We start from the raw sequence: 6,130 nt of genomic DNA, 5'->3' as shown, positions 1-6,130 counted from the left end.
GGAATTAGTTTAGAGTATCTTGAATGTTTCACAATAAATAAAAATGCCAGTCAATAATTCTTATGCAACATAACTGTTCTGAGGTTGAAAGTGGTATTTTCCCTTTTCTTCTTTTGTAACGATAGGCAAAACTCTTCTTTGGGGGGAACCAGGGAGTAGTCAGGATGCTCTTGAAGTTAACAGGTACTGCAGTGATTGCAGTCTGGCTCCTTTCTCTCCAAATCTACCTCCCTGGGGTATTTAAAGCCTGTCTGCTACCTTTCATGCCTTCTTTTTTCACTCCTATCAGCTCTGCTGGCATTGTTGGGCTAAAGAAAGGGGCACTAAACTAGATGCCTCCCTTCATTTCATCAACAGAAACTTCCAATTACACAGCCACCTACACCCAGTTAAAGAACAGTGTTCAAGCAGTAGGTTGTAAAGATGTCACCGAGGAGAAAAGTTGACCTGCTGAACCTTTATTACTAGCAATTTCACAGTTTACATTAGATCTCAGTCTGAGCTAGTAGGTAATTTACTTAAAAAAAATTAACCCATACACAACCATGTATGGTCCGGAAATCAGAAGAGATGCAATATCTGTAAAACCCCACCTGCTGCACACAGGACTGTATTTTGTATATCATACGTGTGTGCACACAAATCACGGAAGCTGTAAAGGCTCCCTCTCGGCAGCAGGATAGCTGCTGCCTGCACAGGTAAATAAGCACTACCTTGTTTTCTCTTCAGGAACAGTCTCATGAATTATTTTCATCTGCCCACTCCCCAGCATCACCAGTGCCACTGGCATTCAGGAGGCACCGGGGACTCCTCAGCACTCACAGTCCAACTCCATTCGCAGCTGATGAAGCGGAGTAGTTACTTTTTAGTGACTGTGTTTTCCCATAAAAATCTATCTTTCCTTTCACCATGCATTGCCTAATGCTAAGGGGATCTAGATTTGTGGCTGCATTTGTAATTTAAGAAAGAATTGAGCATTCCTTTGTTATTGCAGCATATTTACTCCACCTGCTGAAAATAAGCTGTCACCCTTACACAGTTCACTTGCCATAAGCCAACACCACACTATGGTGAAGTTGGAGATTCAGATGTGTAAGCTCTTCCCTGCATCGTATGGGCCAAACAATCTGTACTGGGTGACAAGCTGCAGATTGCATTGAGCTCCAGGCAGGATGCCTGCAGGAGTCCACCCCAGGCACATCCTAAGGAGGCCACATCCTGCACTGCCCGGTCTTCTGAAAATGAGGGGCTTAGTTATTGGAAAGTTCACAGTCCTGTGGGCAAAAACAGATGCAAAAGCTGCGGACCACAGATCAAGCCTCTTCGTAGGTGGCTTATTTTTGACAGGTTGGTTACATTGCCTCTGATGGGAGGAACACGTGAGCGCCTACATTTCAAACCACTATGGTAGCATGAGACCTATACATGGCAGTTACGGTTCACAGAAGGTAAAGAAAATGCATTTTATTGTAGTCAAAGTTTTAGCATCTTAGATCACATTCTGTAGATGATACTCACGGTATCTGGAGGCAGATCTTCAGCTGGTATAATACGCACCTCCCCTGCAGTCAGTGGAGCAGTGCAGCTGTGTAAGATCTGCGCTTACTCCAGAACACAGAATCACGGTTAGAAAAGACCTGTAAGACCAAGTCCAACCATCAACCCAACCCCACCATGCCCACTAAACCATGTCCCACAATGCCTCGTCCACACGTTCCTTGAACACCTCCAGGGATGGTGACTCCACCACCTCCCTGGGCAGTTTATTCCAGTGTCTCACCACTCTCTCAGGAAAGACATTTTTCCTAATATCCAGCCTGAACCTCCCCTGGTGCAACTTGAGGCCATTTCCTCTCATTCTATCAACAGTCAAAGCCTAACAGTTCTTGATGGCAACTGAAAGCACAGACCCCAATACATAAGAAAACAGTATTACTGCAATCACTTTAAACCTCTTACACTCTCCTCCTCAAACAAGTCCTTTGCTTTCAAGTCTGTGACAGCAGTAAAAATCTGCGTTCCAGAGCACACCCCTTGTTGCTAAAACACTGCACTGCAAATTAAATTTGCTTCACATTAATGAAATTGATTCTTTGTACTAGTGACTGGTTTATCATTAGCTTATAATTGTGTTAATTAGAAATAACATCTCTGACCCTCTCTTAGCTTCAGCTTAATGCCATGATTTCAATCAGCATAAAAGCTCTGTATGTAAGCACAGCTGTACTCATGAGCAGTTCGCATACACATGGTGAACGAAGCAGGATTGAGAACAGAGGAGACTATTAAAGCTCAACGGTTTAGCAATCAGTAAGAATTCCATATGATGCACCTCTTTATACACACCAGCTCCTAAGCTTAGCAGATGAGCAAACGGGACTACTATAGGATATTTAACTATAATAGAAACAAAGGCACTGGTGAAAAAAACCTACCCGGCCTAAAGCTTCTCTGTCACTTATCTCAAAACTGACTTTTGAGACTCATTTCTTCGGATGGCCCATGGAAGAGTCCTGCACACGATTTCGGACATGGCAAAACAATGTCTTGAGTGAGCAATAACTGATTTACTTACATTATGTTTCAACATGACAAGAGCTTGCAAGCATACCCTTCCTGTCCTCCTCCCACATAACATTATCAGGAAACTACATGCAAGAGAAATGAGTTAGAAATAGCGACAACTGATAGCACCTGCCTTACGAAGCTGCTTAGGTAACAGCAAAGAAGTATGAGAGCGTGGGCATTTTTCTTTTTGTACCTGCTGTAAGTTGAGTGAAATCTACCATTTAGAAAATAACTGCTGGTTTAAAAACAAAAAAAACACACAATACTTCAAATTTTTCTACACACAAAAGTGAGCAAATAAGTAAAAGCAACACATTATTAAGATTTAGATTCGTGCTAAAGCTTCTCATACAAGTTACACTTGTTGTTCTGTCTCATCATTTTGGGTAAACCTACCTTCTTTCTGGTGTAAAGTTTTAGACAGCCTTTTACTGAACTATCTTCGATGGCCGTAACTGGTATTATACACCTCTTCCCATCACATCTGCAGCAACGTGTTTGCTAAACTGTAAGTAGCGGCAGTCAAAAGCATTAATACGTAAACTATTCAGATCAAAAGCACTCTGATCTGATTACTGCTCAAGTCTTAGGCTACAGTAATTAGCAAACTGAGCTTACATTTTAATAAACATTTTTTCCAGTATAAAAATTCCTGACTTCAGATATTTTTAGTTGTTAATGTCTTATTCAAAGCTGTAAGTCTTTGCCAATGTTCGTTCAAGAACACTGGAAACAAAATGTAGGGCAATTTTTGTATGCTTAGACAGAAGAAAATGAAAGTCAGTCCTGCTGCAGGAGTCCAAATAGACACTCCATAGCTCTGGACCAGGAAAACCACTGCAAGCACTCCCAAGGAATATCTGCAGTGTAGTTTGGAGGGAGACAGATGATCTGCAGTGTTATGAATTCAGTAGCCATTTTCTCAAAGATGGGAAGGGTTGAGATAGCGAGAGCAAAACCCTACTCTAATCCCTAAAGCTTCTATATTTGATAGCTCAGGAAGGCACTGGTTGGAGCCGACATTAAGGTTCCTTCATATCGAGAAGGTGCTGGGTTAGAAAATGCAACTAAATTGAAACCCAGGGGATGCTTGATGGCATAGCTAAGCCACCTTCAGCATCCCTTTTGACGCAGGTAAGCTTTGAGCAGGAGTAACAGCCAGCTATGCATACTGTCAGCAAAACTTCAGGAGGAAAGGTGGCAAACAGTCCTTTGAGGTTTTAATTGCTGATGGTACACATGGTTTGTGAAAAGCAAGAGAGGATTAAAAATACTGCGACTGCCCAACCTGTAAATCTTACAAGAAGTTTGAGAAGTAAGAGGCCAGTGTTAAAAAATACTTTCCAATTCCCAATGTGCAGTCTATATAATCAATATCATACTTGGACTGCACAGAGGTCGCAGCAGGCTGTCAGAAAAATTTACTTGCAAAAATGTCAAAGCATAAGAAGTGTTTCAAGAATGGAATAAACAGGCAGATGAGGCTAACAGGTAGAAGGCATGTAGTAAGTATGAACTGGTAAAACTTAGAAGAGATGGGGGGGGGAACGGAATTCCTACTCTAGTACTTTTATCCCACACATCTCAGCACCCATTCACAGAAGAACAAGGTCCGAAAAGGGACAGGGAGAGAGAATATGGGCAGTCATAAGCACGCTCAGACCTCTGACTCCTCACCTTCGTGTGGAGGCAGCCTTTAACAGCACAAGCAGAAAGATGCAGCGAAGAGGAAAAAGCTGCCCATCTTTAAAACGAGCTAAAAATTAGATACTCTTCAGCCACTTAATTTTATAGTGACTAGCAAAACCAGATCCTATTCTCAGAAGCAACATTCAGAGACTGCGCGGTGCTTAGTGAATGGTGCGTATCCAGTCCTGTCCCATGGATTCCTGTGCCGCACCACCTCTGCTTCCAGTCTTTTCTGACGCATCGCTATGCTGCCCAAGTTGAAGATGGTCCCACAGTTTGTAACGTAGCATTTACAGAGCACGAACACCTCAGAGCCTGCGAAAGAATGCTGAAATCTAAAAGCATCTATTATGTAGTAAAAGCTGTATTTCCTGTGCATTTATGGGTCTGAAGTGTAGCACCAGTGCAGCTACAAGTCAGCTGAATGTGGAAAAAGAAGTCATACACTGTAATATTTTTTAACTGTCTCTGAATACCCAATTCTTCACATCCCAGCAGCAGTATCTATAAAAGACAAAAGGAGTGCCACACTCAGGACAGGCCTTCTAGTTCAGCATCCTGTCTTAGATACTGGACAGCAGCAGATATGTCAAAAAGAGCATGCAAGAAAGTTAAGAAGTAGTTGAAAACTTGCCTCCTGAAGGAAGCATCTCTATTTATGCCATCAGCACAAGGGTTTGTACCATTATAAAAAAGGGTTGGTTCCCCTTCCTCCCCCCATTTCTGCTATGTATTCCTTCTCTCCAACTCTCCCCTTTATTTTCCTTCTCTTCTCAAGGCCTCTGCATCCTCCCAGGGAACAGAGATAACCAAAATGTCTCATCATGTCTTCTTTCAGCAGATGTAAAAGAAAAAGCCAGGAGGGAGGAGTGCCATACCGTTGCATGTAGCACTGCCCTCCTAGCAGGATCATCCTGGCTGAAGCTTTACCATTTAATTTCCAATATTGTCCTACAAGGCACAGGAGCTAGCCAGGGGAAAGCTGCAGCTCTCAAGGGCTAGGGCCCAGTCATATGGGCGCGGAACTTTTTTTACCTCTGTTTCTAGAGGAACAAAGAAAAAGCTAACGTTGAGCACTGCTGGGAATGCAGTTCTCACAGGCATGGCTTGTACACATTTCTCTAAGCAAAGTTTGTATTTAGAGAACACAAAACCAACTCTCTGCTAGAAATGTATATGAGATGACATTTTATTATTATGCACAATTTATATCATTCACAGCTTACTGGTCTGTAATCTTAGAATGTAGTGGATATGTACAGAAGCAAACTTAAATGACTTTGCATTGACAGTGAAAATAAATCACATTTTAATGTTAAATCACACTATTCATTGTATCTCAGTAGACATAGAGGGTATAGAATAAACAATAATAATTCTCATATATTGAGAGCTCAAGGGTCTGCGAGCCATATTTCCTGACTTAAATCTAAAGTGCCTGCCTTTAAGCTAAAGTCAAAAACCCACAAAGCAACAACAAAAAAGCAAGGGAGGAAGGAAAGGGGAGAGAGAAGTACACAGCTGAAACAGCCACAGGTTTCAGACTTGCACAGATGTTGCTCTTTTTTTCTTTTGTTCTTTAAACTCAGCAGCCTTTGAAAAGAAATACGTAGTATCACCACCAACTACGTAGTTTTATATTTCAAGTCATACTTTAGCTCTTACTTTAAAAAGTGGAAAGAAAACCAACAGAGCTGAACTTTATTTAAATATAGTCACTTAGTATTCCATGACTTTCTTGAATTACTAACAGATTCAACATTTCAGTCTTTAAAGCTATTCATTCCAATGATGTTTCTTGGGTAGAAAAGTAATTAAATAATCAGAAAAGAACAGCAAAGACAGCTGAGTGGCTAACAATACAGTGTTTTAG

Source organism: Gavia stellata, chromosome 2 (assembly GCF_030936135.1).
Source record: "Gavia stellata isolate bGavSte3 chromosome 2, bGavSte3.hap2, whole genome shotgun sequence".
NCBI lineage: Eukaryota > Metazoa > Chordata > Aves > Gaviiformes > Gaviidae > Gavia > Gavia stellata.
This window is presented reverse-complemented; position numbering follows the sequence as displayed.